This window comes from Lichenostomus cassidix, chromosome 3 (genome assembly GCF_008360975.1).
Source record: "Lichenostomus cassidix isolate B80296 chromosome 3, HeHo_3.0, whole genome shotgun sequence".
Classification (NCBI taxonomy): domain Eukaryota; kingdom Metazoa; phylum Chordata; class Aves; order Passeriformes; family Meliphagidae; genus Lichenostomus; species Lichenostomus cassidix.
Window position 1 is genome coordinate 27,789,021 of NC_139483.1, and position 14,774 is coordinate 27,803,794.

General features: G+C 39.5%; 1 long non-coding RNA gene across 1 annotated transcript in view; it reads right to left on the minus strand.

The window, feature by feature from the left end:
- Positions 1-11,320: 11,320 nt before the first annotated feature.
- Positions 11,321-14,774, minus strand: part of LOC146439341 (uncharacterized) — a 560,563-nt gene continuing 557,109 nt past the window's right edge. The window contains exon 2 of the long non-coding RNA XR_014850758.1: positions 11,321-11,375. This is a non-coding gene — a long non-coding RNA (uncharacterized LOC146439341). The remainder of the gene's footprint in view (positions 11,376-14,774) is intronic.

Here is a 14,774-nt window from a genome sequence, read left to right on the forward strand (position 1 = left end):
TGGCACATCCTTTTATAAGAGGCAGAGAGTGCTGTACTTTGACAGTTTTGGCCTGCTATGTGTTTCGTAAGGCGAAGTGTTGCTGAAGAAATAAGATGTTAACTTTAATGCTCTGTAGCCCTTAAAAGGGTTCAAAAAGCAAGTGTTGTATAAGGAAGGGGCTACAGAACCTGACAAGCAATAGGCCTGAAAACTGACAGTAATGTCAGAAGCTGCTGATTCTGAGGACTGGTTTTGGTGGAGATTTGAGGAGTCACAGATCTTGAATAACCTGGATGATAAAAGAGAAACCAGACAGAGACATGCTTCAGCAAGACACACCAGATTTTGAACCGGTTTCAGTTCAAAACTCAGTAAATTCCTATATGCTACACACACACAGACAGGTGTACACAATCAGAATATTGACATCTCTGCCATACCTGCATATGTCTATATGTGCTTCTGTCAAATATCCTCCATATAGCCAACCTCCCAGTTAATACCTTACTTGCTTGCAATATCTCTAAAAATAAAAAAAACCCAGAAGAAATAGCTTGGAAATCTGTTAGTCTTTATTTATTCACACATATAGTATTTACCATGCCGTAAACTCATTAATGCAAAAGATAAGAGCACTTGTTATCTTCTGATCCTTTATTAAAATGTTCCTCAAATTCTTGCAGTATTTTACTTCTTTTCGTAACAATATATTGACATGAAAGGAGGTTCTATTTCTTGAAGGCAATCTGAAAAGATGCTGCCTCTCTAATCAAATGAACATTATTTGTTCAATGACTAGTCAAAAGAAGGTAAAAATGAAAGAGGTTGACAGGATCTCCTGGCTTAAGGATGGTTCCCACTCAAGAGCCATTTCCCTAAGTAGCTTATGTAGTAGTTCTGCAGGTTTTCCCCTATCATCTGCCTTTTTCTCCAGCACAATTTATGAGACACTTTGGCTATGGCTGAGATCTCAGGGAAGTGGCTCATCTTAGTGTTAGCTCATTTATTCAGAACAATATCATAGTCTTTTGTTCAGCTTTAATAAAATGCAATTATTACCCTGTCTCTCCCTGTGATTAATTCAGACAATGTTTACAGACAAGACATTCTGCAGATATCTGGTGGTATTGCTGGTATTGCTGTCCAATGAATTACACCACGTCCTTCTGCCACTTGTAATTACAGATCCATATCTTCCCTCTCTCCTTTTTCCTTCTAGTTTGTATAACCCCAAACAGATTTCAACTGTGGTTCCTAATGGGGTAGTGGTGTCTATGGTTGCAGAAAAATTGTCTCAAGCATGAGTTCAGCTGTGCTCTGAACTGAATTCAAGAAGCTTATTTGCAGTGAATAGCAATTACAGCATTATTGAATCTATGAATGTATGAATGATGGAACACTTCATACTAGAAGATGGCATTTCTTGTATTAAATGCAGTTTAAGTCTAACCCTTTATATAGCTCTTTCTCCTGTAACACACTCAGCCTATTGATGGTGATAACTGCTCACAACAGATTATTTTCCCCAGGCTCATTGGGGTAGAGGCAGAGAATACAGGTAAGAACAGAGTGATTAAAGACTTTCTCCAAAGATCTGGTCAGAAAACCTCTCTCTCTCTGAAAGAGATGTGATGCAAGTCTTGCTAGATAAAATTACCCAGCTGTGAGAAGTTAGACAAGAACGTCAAATGTTGTCTTGAAATGCAACAACTTATAACTAAAAAAAAAAAAGGTATGGAAAAGGTATACATGTGCTACAGTGGGCTCTGTACTAGGTATTCTCAAATGGTCTACTTCCCCCACTAGTTTTTTCTTCCTTTTCTGAATACTATTTAGGAATCCCATGCTCAGGCCTGCCACAACTGTCTTTTTTTTCAGGTCAGCAGACTCAAATCAGAAAAAAAAAAAAAAAGAAACAGCAGATTTCTACACCAGCAAGTGCTACTACTTTAAAATATTCAATTGATGCAGAACAAAAGAAAATAGCCCTGCCATTTCATCACAGTGAGACAGTTTTCCAGTGTTCTCCAGACTCATAACCCAAAGCATGAGACGGAGAGCCCTTGTCAGTTCCTGCCTTTTAGTACTCTTTAGAGGGATGTGCAAAGGAAGGGTGAATGAGCTCTGAACATATCAGGCAGAAGCCAACTACCATGAAAAAAACCCAACATTCATGCTGCCAAGGCACTTGTCCTTGAACTTTTAAAATCAACTATTCAAGAGGGCATTGTTGTTGAAATTCAGGAATATCCTAATATAGCTTTTACAGCCTTTGGCTGAAACTGGCTGACAGACAGCATATTCAAACCTGGGAAAAGGACATTTTCTCTACTTTTAATCAACTATCTAGCTGTGCTCTTGGTAACACTGCAGACATTATGCTCATTAATGTGATTATGGGAATATTTTTCATCTTTGTCTTATCAGGGTTTTTTGCTCCTGTGTTTAAGGTTACCTTCTTTATTTCATTTGGTCTTAGATTTCACAAGTATTTCTCTTCTGGCAGTGTGTTGTTTTGCTTTTTGCACTCTGGCATTTCTTTTCTGAAATGCTATCACAATTATCTCATGGGAATTGTGGTTCAAACATCCCATCCACCCATTCCATTCTCCAGGCTGTGCTTTCTCTTTAACAAGCATTTCCAACCATCAGATGAGAGCTCGTCTTCATGTGAGGAGGAAAAACACGTAACAGTACAGAATCAAAGGAGTATTTTGTGACTGGTGGAAAAATTCAAGCTCCTTCTGCTGTCTGAATTCCATTTATCTCTAAAAATCAAGATAATAAAATTCACCTGCTTTTTTAATTTTCTGCTTATTTTTAATTCCATAAATGTGTGATAGCATGTAACTGCAATATATGAAATATGGAAATACTGTGGATTTCCTCTTCTTTCTTGTATAACACATAGATTCAATTTTGGAACAGCAGATTGGGAATTCTTCTTAAGCAACTTAAGAAGAATTTGGATCACATGCAAATGTACCTAGAAATATTAATTTTCATATATGGCTGTTGTATTTGAATTGAGGAGAAAACCCCAGAAAATGTGCTAGCAATATTCCTTCATATCAAATTTGCTCGAGGACTCCTTTGAGCATGAATTACTTTCATCATTACTATTTCTTTTTCTTTTTAAACAAACTGAAATTATTTTTCTAGAATGGTGCCTTGTCCTGTGGCCATCTAGAGCAGGAGTTATAGCCCAGCACAGCCTGAAATCTGGTTTATAACCTCACTCTCCTTGTAACTCAGGGCGAGGACAAACTTGATCAACTGTACTTTTTTTTTATTATTATTTTCAGCCATCTCAAGAAAGCAATTTCTATTCAGCTAGCAACCTACAGTCAAGTACAAGTAAACATGATGGTTGTGCACTTTTATTTCACAGTTAAGCCTTTATTACCGAAGGCACAAGTCTGAATGCATTGCATGCATTAAAACACAAGCCAATTCCTTGAGCAGAGATTTGACTGCTGCTGGTGAGAACTGGGGGCTGTGAGCTTGGACTTCTGGTTTCTTATTTTTGGGTGAGGTGCTGTGTGACCCTGGACAGCTTTGGTTCACAGTATCTCAGTTTCCCCAGCTGTGAAATGATGATAAGAATTAGGTATTATGTTTTGAGGGACAGATTCTGACACTTTTATTCAGAACTGAGTAGTGCAATCGATTTCAGTCTGAGGAAAGGGTAACAGCATCTCGCCATTAGTGTTTATAAAGCAACCAGACTCTTGGCTGATGGATTAGATTAGATTTCAGTGCTGAGATGTTACCATGAAGGGTTCTTCAACACAGTTAAAATAGATTAGATAAAGAGAGTGTTTTGAGAGGTTTGGATAAACAAGATGCAGAGAATCTTGATGATGGTGGGAAGAACAGTTCCAAGGACGAATAATAAACAGGAAGAGAGGCCCTACTAGAACAAGACAGAAAGTATAGTGTTTATGTGTTTTATATTCCTTTGATGTTTGAAGTGGAAAAAGAAAAAGGGGGAAGATATAGTCTAGTCTAAAATAAAAACATAGAATGGATTGTTTTTCTTGAACTCAATATGACGTTACAAAAAAATTAAGCCTTTTTTCCCCCTTTTGGAGCTATTTAGCCTTTTAAGTTAATCTTTCATTCTTAGACTATTCTGTAATTTTCTAAAATAACAGTATGAAATGAAAAGTTGAGAAATTCCTTTTCATATATTCTAAAAATAAATATTTTGGCATTTTTCAAAATTGATGGCATCCAAACTGAACTTTTTTATGATTTTTTTTTAATCTTAATTGGATTCGGCTTTATTTACTATTTTATTCTTTGTGGGAAAAGAAGAAATACCCTTTTCTGTTCAAGTATCCCTCCCCAAGATCATGGATACCTTGTCAGCAGCCATCTGCTGACAGGTTCTGGTCTATATGTTCTCCAAAGAATGTTAGGGGTTGTGACTCAGGGCTGGGCAGAAAGGAAAGTGTAGCCAACAGTCCATTTTATTGAGAGAAGTCAAAACTGATGATGTCTTCCACTCACTTTCTGGGTAGCACAGGGACCTGCACAGGAGCTGTGGGAACAGGAGGAAAGTTGAGAGCTTTCCTCAGCCAGCCCAGACTGAGCAAGTACAGCTTGTGAATTAAAGCTTAACTCACCTTTGAGCTCGAGCCACTCCTGGGAAAGTCATTTTTTCAGGTCTACACTAGGCAGATCATTCTTTCTGTCTGGGATTTTCCCAGGATGTTGAAGTCAAGACCATTTTACTGAAGGATATCTACCGTCTTCCTAAAACTGCAATTCACAAGGAGCTGTCCCATTATCTTGTGTACTCCTCCAGTGTATAACTTCATTGCTGCTAGGACATTTTATCCTGTTCAGAGCAACATTTGATCTTTTACAGTCACTGGCTCTTCTTATGATTTTCTCCAAATAACTGTGAAATTCATCATAAGCATGTTTTCCACATGATACTAATTATGTTAAGTGATTATGTCACCTCTCTGAAAGTTCCTCTGCCATGAGACATTCAGGGGTTTGCATTTGCCTCTCAAAAAGGTGAGGAAGAAAGATGAGCAGGAGGTCAAACAGGACTCTCCCAATGCACTCACTGGCCACAGGATCTGTCCTGCCATGGAGGAGTGCAGCCTTTTTAGGGGCTTGGCCACTCTCTGTCCCTTCCTGTGCAAAGCGGGAGCCAGAGAAGATACTTGGTGTTGAATATATGGGGTATTTTTTCACTCAATAAAATACCAGAAAGTCCTTCAGGACCTAACCTCTAAAGAAAAGCTGCCTAAGCAGCTTGTATCTATGTCTTAATTTTTAAGTGCCCAGCATGCATAAATGCAAAGGTTTTTGAACATTGCAGCCACTGGGGAAGGCAGTGGTCCCTCTTACCGTCAGCTGCTGCTCAGCTGCACGCCTCCCTTCACTCTTCATTCATTTTCTTAAAAATTCAGTGTGAATGCTTCACCTCCAATTGATCAAAACCTCACAAATGGTAGGCTAAGCATTTCACACAGGGAAATGATTATGTTGTGTGGCGGGTGGGAGATTGATGGCTGTTCAAAGGCCACTAAGATCATGCAAGCCTCAATATTTTTTCAAATCCATCAAAAAATATCCCCTTGAAAGCTCTCTGCTATTTGGGGTCTGATTTTTCTTGATTTCAAGGAGAGCTGAACAAAGTTTGACGGAATTGCAAGAATGGGCTAGCATGGAGAATAGATAATAGATAATAATAGATAATAATGGCGATAAATAGCTCATGGTGGAATGGGCACCCAAAGACCTAATCCAACGATGGCAGAGGCTTAAAAGGAATAGGATCATTTTGCAAAGTAGTGACAAACATGGAATAGGAGCTCAGAACAAGATGTGTCCCAGAGCTCGGCAGCATGTAATAGATCTCTTGCCAGGCAATGCCTTGGGAATTATCATGGGACTGGCAGTGAAGAAGGTTCAGGTCTCCTTAGCTCCTTTGCCCTGGCCCAGGGTTCTCAATGGGAGGAAAAACCTTTCTAGCAGATGGAGCTTGTGAGCCACAGGCACACATCCTGAAAAAAAAAGCAATTTCTGCCAGCGGAGTGCAGCGAACCCTCTCTGTCTTACCCACACACACCATTACACCACTCTCCCCATCCTGATCACTACCAAACAGAGTTAGGGGAGGAGAAAAAGAGAGGTCATTTGAATGATGTATATTAAAAATGGCTCCTCTGCACCACATCTGGAGGCATGACACAAACCCTTCTTTATCCCCCAGCCACCTCCCTGAGGAAAACAGTGCTAAATCCAATTCACAAGTCCAGAAGAAGACACAGATCAGGGTGCAGTGACTTTGTTCAAGCTGTGCTCTGAAGATCACTTTGGCCTCTGGAAATAAATTTAATTTGCAATCTTTCTCCTCAGATTATATTATTGTTCATTTGGTCCACAGAAAAAAATAAGCATAGTGAAAGGTTTCAATTAAATTAAGCAAGGAGAGAAAATAACTTCAACTGTTTATTTAACTGTCTTCACTTTGAAGAGAACAGGAAGGATGAAAACCAAGCAATATATTCAAAATTATTTTATGTTGTTATTTGTCAGAAATATTTTGAAAAAATACGTTTACTTCAGAAATGTCTCTTGGCTAAAGCAATTTAAAAAAAATAAACAGGAAGTTCTGTATGAAATTTATTTTTGGCCCAATAAAATCTTTTTCAGTATCCAAACTGAATGGCTCTTTCCATCAAATAGCAGGTTTAAAAACCCAATCCTAAACTCTACTTGGGTCCCAAAATGGGAGACCTAGAGTCTCCAGTCTGTTTGTGGCTTTGCCATTGCTGTTCTTTTTCCACAGAGGCCACTTCAATACCATAATAATGGGTGCAAATCTGGCACTCTTGGACAGACAATGGGTAATATAGAACCCCAGTGCCCCAGCTGATCCTTTGAAATGCTCCTGCTTGTTTTGTCCTTCGTGTCCATGATTTGCCCTGGTCTTCCACAAAACTTCTTTCCTCCCTAAGGTTCAGATTCTATGTCCTAAGTCCAGGGCTCATCTTCACTCTCAGTGAAGTTGTTTGTGAGAGGGAGGTGAGAAATTATCTCAGCTGTGCTATGAAAGGGAAAGTCATAGCACAAACATATGCCACCTTGGTTTCTTTGCCTAATCTCTTTCTTCAAATTTCAATCAGTTCAGTGTACTACTGGCAGTAGATGAAAACTGGGTAAACAGACTCAAAACATCCTGTCTTGGTTTTCTTTGCCATGTAAGGTGATCAAAAACAAACACGGGACTAATATACAAAAGTGTTCACATGATGTCTGGCTGCATAAAAACTGTAGGTAGTGGAATTAGTTTAGGCAGGCTGGGTGTGGGCCAGAATGCCAAAGGATGCATTTTAAGTGTCTAGCAATTCAATTGCATTAAATAGCTCATTGATATCCTGTGCCTATTGTGGCTGAGTACCTGCGATGGTTCATTAGTTTTTATCAACAGCCATTATGAAATCATTGCTCTGCTTTCATATTTCGCAGGGACATTACTGCTGACCCACAGAGAAGCAATAAGGGATCAGAGGAGCCATGGAGTCTCTGTGTGTCCTGCAGGCACTGCCTTGGGGCTGGAGAGGGAAGGGCAGGGGTGAGGGTGCTGGCTGGGTTGCTGGGGTGATGGGAACATCTCTGTCGTGTCAGGTGCTGAAAGACAGCTGAGGGCTGCGGAGCTCAGGGAGAGCATGACAGATATTTTGTTTGTTTGCTGATCTGAGCATGTGAAAAAGTGTCATTCTTCACCTTTGTCTGTCTCTCAGATGCCTTGTTCTGGCAACAGGTATGAGCTGCAGTGACCCACCGTGCTCTCTGTTCTACCAAAGCACTTCACCCCTCCCAGGCATTCAAGAACCTTTGTTGTCCAGGCCTCACAAGACACCTTAATTTTTTCCCTGTCTTGCTATTTCATGTATTTCAGAGCCTGATTCCCATTATCAAAAGCACAGTTCTTACTACCTGCATTCATATGCTACCCTCAAATGAGAATGACATGGTTTGAATCATATACACAACACGGATTCTCAGCCAAACAAATGTACAAAAGTTGTTTCTTTACTTAAATCTTCTGTAAACAAGAATGGATAGTTTTTTAGATTAACCTTTTGAAAATTCTTCAGCTGAGTTATTAGGATTTTTAAAGTATGAAACTTCTATCTCTCCTAGAAAACAAACCAGTGCTGTTAAGTGCAGCTCTTGCACTTTCCATGCTAACCTGAGATGCGATTTCAACTAGGTCCTGAGGCCCAAGTGCTAGGAAAATGCTAACTGATAAACCTGGAGCACCTTGAACCCCTTCACACTGAGTGTACATGCAACATAGTAGTCTGTCACTCAGAATAAAAATTAACATTCCAGATTTTGACATCAACACCTTTTCTACAGACTCATGTTGATATATTCCTGGTTGAGAGAATGATCTTGCAAGACTTTCAAGTAAAGTTGTCATGAAAAAAAGAGAAAACTCCAGACTTTCCAGATATGTGGACCCTCCTGTTCCCTGCAATTAGATTTTTAGTAAGCAGAATTGTTTTATATCATACTGCAGTCATTCACTTTTTCTTTTTTCTTTTTTTTCTTTCTTTTTTTTTGATGCTAAAAGTTATATTTTTTCATTGGAACAGTTTGAAAGATGTGACACAAAGCATTTCAGACGTGGGTGGTGGCAGTGTTGATAATGACAATAATAGAATAATTTTATTTTCTTCCTTCAAAATGGGTATTTAAAATAAAATTCATAAACTGAAATCTGTCTCTGTTTTGCCATTTTAGGAATGTCAGAAAAGAGCATTCCTGAGAACCTTGTACAATCTTCACAAAGCTTAAGATATTTTTCATAACAGAAAAAAAATATACTGTATTTTACATAGAGTTGAACATCTAGATCCTAAACAATTCTACTCCATGTACTGATCTACAAAGAAAAACATAGATGGAAACACAAACGATTCAACCTTTATATATGTTAGGATAAAATTCAAGTTACACAATTTGCCATGTGAATAAGGAATAAAAGAAAAAGGAAACAGCATTCACCAAAACAAAACTGGAACAAGCAGCAGGAGAAAATACAAAGGCTTGTTTGTTTAGTTACACCTGTGGAATTTATTTCACCGAAATGCTGAAGAAAACTACAAAACACACTGGACTCTGTAATATCTGTTAAAAAATGCCTCGTTGAGCAGAGTGTTTTCTGAGCTTTGGAAGTGAGTTCTGATCTGATGTGATGTTGTGTTCGTTGCAACATGGCAGAAGCATTCCAAGGGACAGTACAGGCTTTTGTCTCTAATGGAAAATCTAATTTGATGTCCATCTTTAAGTAGTGCAGCTGGGGATAATTATACATTTCTGTCACATACTCCAAATGCTCCCTGCTCTGTGAGAGGGTAGGAGGCACAAACACAGTCGCCTGACCATTGTAATGGAATATTAAAATCCAAGGAAAAACAGCCAGTGATTCCTGGCTTGAAAAGTGCATTGTGGACTCAGTTTTGTCCCCTCACACCTGCTGCTCTGCAGCTTCTGCTGATCCTCTACAGCTCCCTATAACTGACTGTACCTCCTTGGTGGAACTCCTTGAGCACTGATCACTCACAGCCCTGCCTTGTTCCAGGTACAAAATCCTCAGCAAACCCATGACCTTCCCAACACAAAACTCCTTCCTTTTCCAGAGCTTTGCAAAGACCTTTGTATTTTCATACTGTCAGTTAATAGTAAATGAATGTATATATTTACCACTCAAGGTGTTTAACTTGATGTGTTTGTTTTGTGTATAATGAGACACAGCTAATGTGTTTAAGTTCATGGCTCAGCATCTTGAATTGGTCATTAAAATGCCCACCTTTGCTGCACTGATTTATTAAATGGCTCATGGAAATGGCCTCGTCTACTCCATTTTCTCCTGTATGGTAATAAAATCAAAGCATACAAATGTCAAAATACATGCAGGTATACTAAAACCCATGCATAAAGCAACATGAAATTGTCTTGTATATATGTCTGACAATAAGCACAGAAAACTTCGTCATGTTCCTGAAAATCACCAATATACTTTAAAAAATGACCCAAATATATTAAATACCTTGGTGCACCATTGAGTTCATGCCTTGCTGCATTTGATGTATTTCTTTAAATATTTTCTCCAGCTGTTCAGGAAAAGTCTTTCTCCTTGCCTCTCTCACCCATACACTGAAGCCCTGTAAAATAATTAGTGACCAGCACCAGGGCAAGTATTTCCTGTCAGTGTCCAACTTCAGCAGCTTCCTCCATTTGTCCTCCCTGTAATTTTCCAGGCCATTGTATTCTCACTATACAGCAACTTCAGTGTCCTAATATCTCACTCTTTTCCTACAGACCACTGTCTAAGTAGTTGTCTAAAAGAGGGAAAGAAACTGGTGAGCTAAGTATTGCAGAGGGACTGAAGAAATACCAGTGCCATTTTCATTTATAAACACCATAAAATTAGACTGCCATAGGTAAAAAAGAAGACAAGGCTGGCATGACAGTAGCAGGCTGAAATACCTGTTCACTTGGTAAACTTCAGCATTTGTCCAAAGGAGCAGTGAGAGTGCTCAAGGACCAGTGCTTAAGCCACACTTATGGCCCCATCCAATATACTTGGGACCTGTAACTGTACCTACCCATAAATTAAATTTTATACATTGTCTAGGCTTCTGGCTCAATAAAGCTCCACATTCCTGCAGGAAGCACAGGTTTGGGGCTTTTTTTTTGGCAACTGCTGCCAGTGATAGAATTAACACCACAGAGCTGGTTAGCTATTGATAGCAAGCAGATGAGCTTTCAGACTGCAGCAGCTATAGATGTGTCATTATAGACTGAAAGGGATTATTATGAAAAGCTTCCACCAGCACAGCTCCAGATGAGGCCTTCCCTTACATCTGGGAAAGAACCAGAGGACATCTCAATACTCTGCTTTTACTCTGTCATTTTCCTTTTTGCTTTTTACTCTGTCATTTCTTAGTCACACCATAGAGTCATTTCATAGTCATGCTATGTTTCTATGTTGCATAGATTTGGTCTACTGATCAGTGAGAGCTGCCTGAGTGTTCCAAAAAACAAGGCTGACTGAATGAACTTTCTCTTGAAAAAACCCAAAAACCTAGGAGAACACTTGTGAATTTTTAACCTCCTCATCCTTTTCAAATACAGCTGAATTGAAGTCATGATATGACAATATCTGAATGCAGCAGTCCAGTCAAATATACATATGAGGACTAAAGGGTCTTTTGTCTCTCAGAAAATGCTGTGAAAATTGTCCAGGTTTGGAAAAAACATCCAAAATAATGAAACAAGAGAAACCCTAACCAAATTTATATTTATTCACTTATTTTTTTTTTTTTTTTTTTTTTTTTTTTTGTGGATTTCTCTGTTTTGAGTTTAGTGGCCCAGGACACCCAGTAGAAAAATTCACCATTTCCTAGAATAGGCTTATGCCATTTAATTGTCAGGATTTCTATTTCAGCCCCTACAATATTGGATAAGAAAGCAGCTCCTCCTTGGCCATGGGGTTGATAGTCGCTAATTATAGACTGTGTCAAAACTGTAAAAAAATTTCAAGAGTAGGCAAAGGAATGGAGCATTTGGCTGTGGAAAAGATGGAGATTCATTTTGATCCTCAGCATCAATGTTGTCCTTTTCGCCTTCTCCTGAAGAATGAGAACTCAAACTCTTTTGTTTTGCTGCTTATCATGTGCCCTGTAACTGAAGTCCTTCACTTTCTCTGGAATAGGAAGACTCTAAATGAGGCAGAATAACATCTCACTTGCCAGCTACAGCTTATTTCTATATGTTTGATTGTAAATAAGCAAACATTTGCTTTGGAGAAAGACACTGAATTTCAATGAGTTAGTGAAGAAAAGAAGTTTAGCACGCATTTTGCACTAATCAAACTTGCCAGGGACACACATCCACAAAATGTGAACTAAGCAGTTCATGGTCAGCAGTTCATGGTACACCTAAATCTATTGACATCTCCAACTTTTTTCTTCCTTATATGCTAAAAATACACTCCAACATAAATATTAGATCCAGGGATTGTAGACTGCTCACAGACCTTCCCAACTAGTCTCAGGTGATGCTGGATCTGGCTGTTTCCATGTCATCAGCCTTGTCATAGACTGACTGTACCAGAGAGGTCAGATCTGCTGTCACATTTATACAGAGCAAATAGCCATCACATGGGACTCAAAAAGGAGGCAGACTAAGCCCAGATCTCTCAAGGTATTTCGACATCTACCTGACACTGACTTTGAAATGATCTGGGCAGCTGCAGTGGGAGCCAAGGTGGCCATACCACCTTCCTGCACTACTTTGTCATCAGGAAATCCCATTCCACAGCCCAGAGGAATGTGGCTTGCAGCCTCCTTCACCACAGCTCCCACCCCTGGCTGCAATTCATTAACTCTCCTGAATACATCTGGGACATCTATAAATATTTATGGTTGCAGGCTGACATGACTTTCTCAAAGTCACAGAGGACTTGTACCACGGAGCACAAAGCTCATTTTGCCTTAACCACAGGGTCATGCTTCCTTGTTAAACAGGGATGCCCAGTCCCCCCTCTGCCCAGTGCAGACCCCTGGGGGTTTCCAGCTCTGCAGCAGCCCCTGCACAGCCAGCCCTGCCCCTGCTGCCAGGGTCCCTGTCCCCACCCCTGGACTGGCTCCTGCCCCTGGAACCTTTGCTTTGTGAATCTAGGCTGAGCATAGAGCCCTGCCAGGGCTGCACTCCAGGCTGCCTGGCTCAGGCAGAGGAGCAATAAAGAATTTCAAATGCCTTTAAGGCACATTGACTTTCAGAAATGGTTGACACAGTAATTTTTCATTTATTTATTTATTTGTTGGGCACAGCCTCTTGTGTGTGTGGAATATTGTCTTTTCTCCCTTTTCTGACAAGTGATTGGAGAGCAAATTACTAATATATTATTAATAGAAGACTTTTCGACACTTAAAGCAAGCAAGCAAAGAAAGAAAGAAAAAGCAAAAAAAAAAAAAATTACAGCAGTGCATGAAAGCGAATTAGCAAATATACAGATTGAAGGGATGATCTTTGTCCTGGCAGAGAATGGAAGCTGAAGATTGATTGATGACAAAGATGTGTTGCTGAGACACCTCACCTGAGCAGGGGGCTGGAATGTGTCTTCCACAGCACTTCTTATCCTTCCCATAGAAAAGACTGATGCACTATTAATGTCTGACTCAGTATGGGGGGAATTTGGCTGAGCAAAGTCATGGCTGAGCATTTGAGATGTGTCTGACTGTGGGTACTTTCTTGCTCATGTAGCTCCTCCAAAATGGATGAAGACTCTGCACATTTTCTGTTCAAGGACTGCCCTTTATTTAGACAGGGACAATGCACAGAATTGAATAAAACTAACTTCAAGGCAAGTTTTGAAAATTTGACATAAAAGAAGAAAGACTGTCTATTCACCTTATAGCTGAGCTTTGGCTAGTCTTTTTCTTTTTTTCTTTTTTTTATAGCCTTTATTTGAATATCTTTGGAGAAATATCTTCTTCAGCAGTGAAAATTAAAATGAAACTTTAGAAAAAAATCTAAGGTTACAGAGCCAAGCATTGTGTGTGGATAGATTAGAGTTAAGTCTCATTTGCAGGAGAAAAGACAGCACAACATTTGCAGTGAAAAGAACAGGAAGGATCTTGCCCCCACTCTTTTGCTTAATAGAGGCAGTTTGGGGAAAATTTCTAATGAATCCTATCCAACCATAAAATCATGTAGAAAATGAATTGTATCTGACAATAAAATAAAAGTGAACTAAATTACAATGTTCCTATATTCGCAGGACAAATTAATTTCATGTTTGGAATACTAATTGTTCACCGTAGGGCCTTGCAAGTATTTATTGTCATTGCCTCGTTTGCTGCCAGAAGAAGTTTTGCTCATGCAGAACAGTAATGTTTTTGACTGTAGCACTGAAGGGAAGAGAAACAAGACTTTCGGAGCAGAAGGGGGAACTTCCCAGGTGCCACCCCCTCTGCTCCTCAGGACAGTTTGGGGAAAGGCTTTTTTGAAGGGTGGGTGATTTGTCCTTTGCAGCTGGAGGCAGAAGGAAAGTGAACCTTGATGGGAGTTGAACCTGGCCCCCAAAGACACCATCTGACACATGTTCTTCAAAATCCTCATGAGAGGCAGAGGAGCAGATATGCCCAGTGAGCCCTGGATCTCAGAGGAGCCTGATTGTCTTTCTGCAGAAAACATACCCTTAACATCCAAAAGCCAGCTATCACTGACGTGGGTTGAAGAACCAACTCTTTCCACAAAAGCAGCAAAGAGTCTCAAGTAGCTCAAAAGAGGTGCCATGAGTGAAAAAGCATGATTGCACTGCACAATTATTACAGTCAAAAGTACAAATAAATAGAACCCCTTCCCCAAAACCAAGAAACTTTTAAAAAATGCACAGTAAGAATTAATGTAACTATGTGAAGGCTGTGTGTACACACAGTTAAAAAATATATTTAATAAAAAAACCCCATTATACTAATAAAGCAGATTAAAGAAGTGATAATTCAGTGGGGAAGGTTGAATGCTCAATTCCATGACAAGTTCTATTAATATGACTGTTTTTAGGAGAGAGAAATGAGATGCTATTGCACCCAAGGGGGATCTTAAAGCAATCATTTTTCCTGAAGAGAGCTCATTTTGAAATGCAAGGCTTCTTCTGAACTGCCAATGGCTCCCTCTATCCCCTAAAAATTCATGTATGTTTCTGATTGACAGGTTTAATGGACTCTTTTTGCATGATGCCA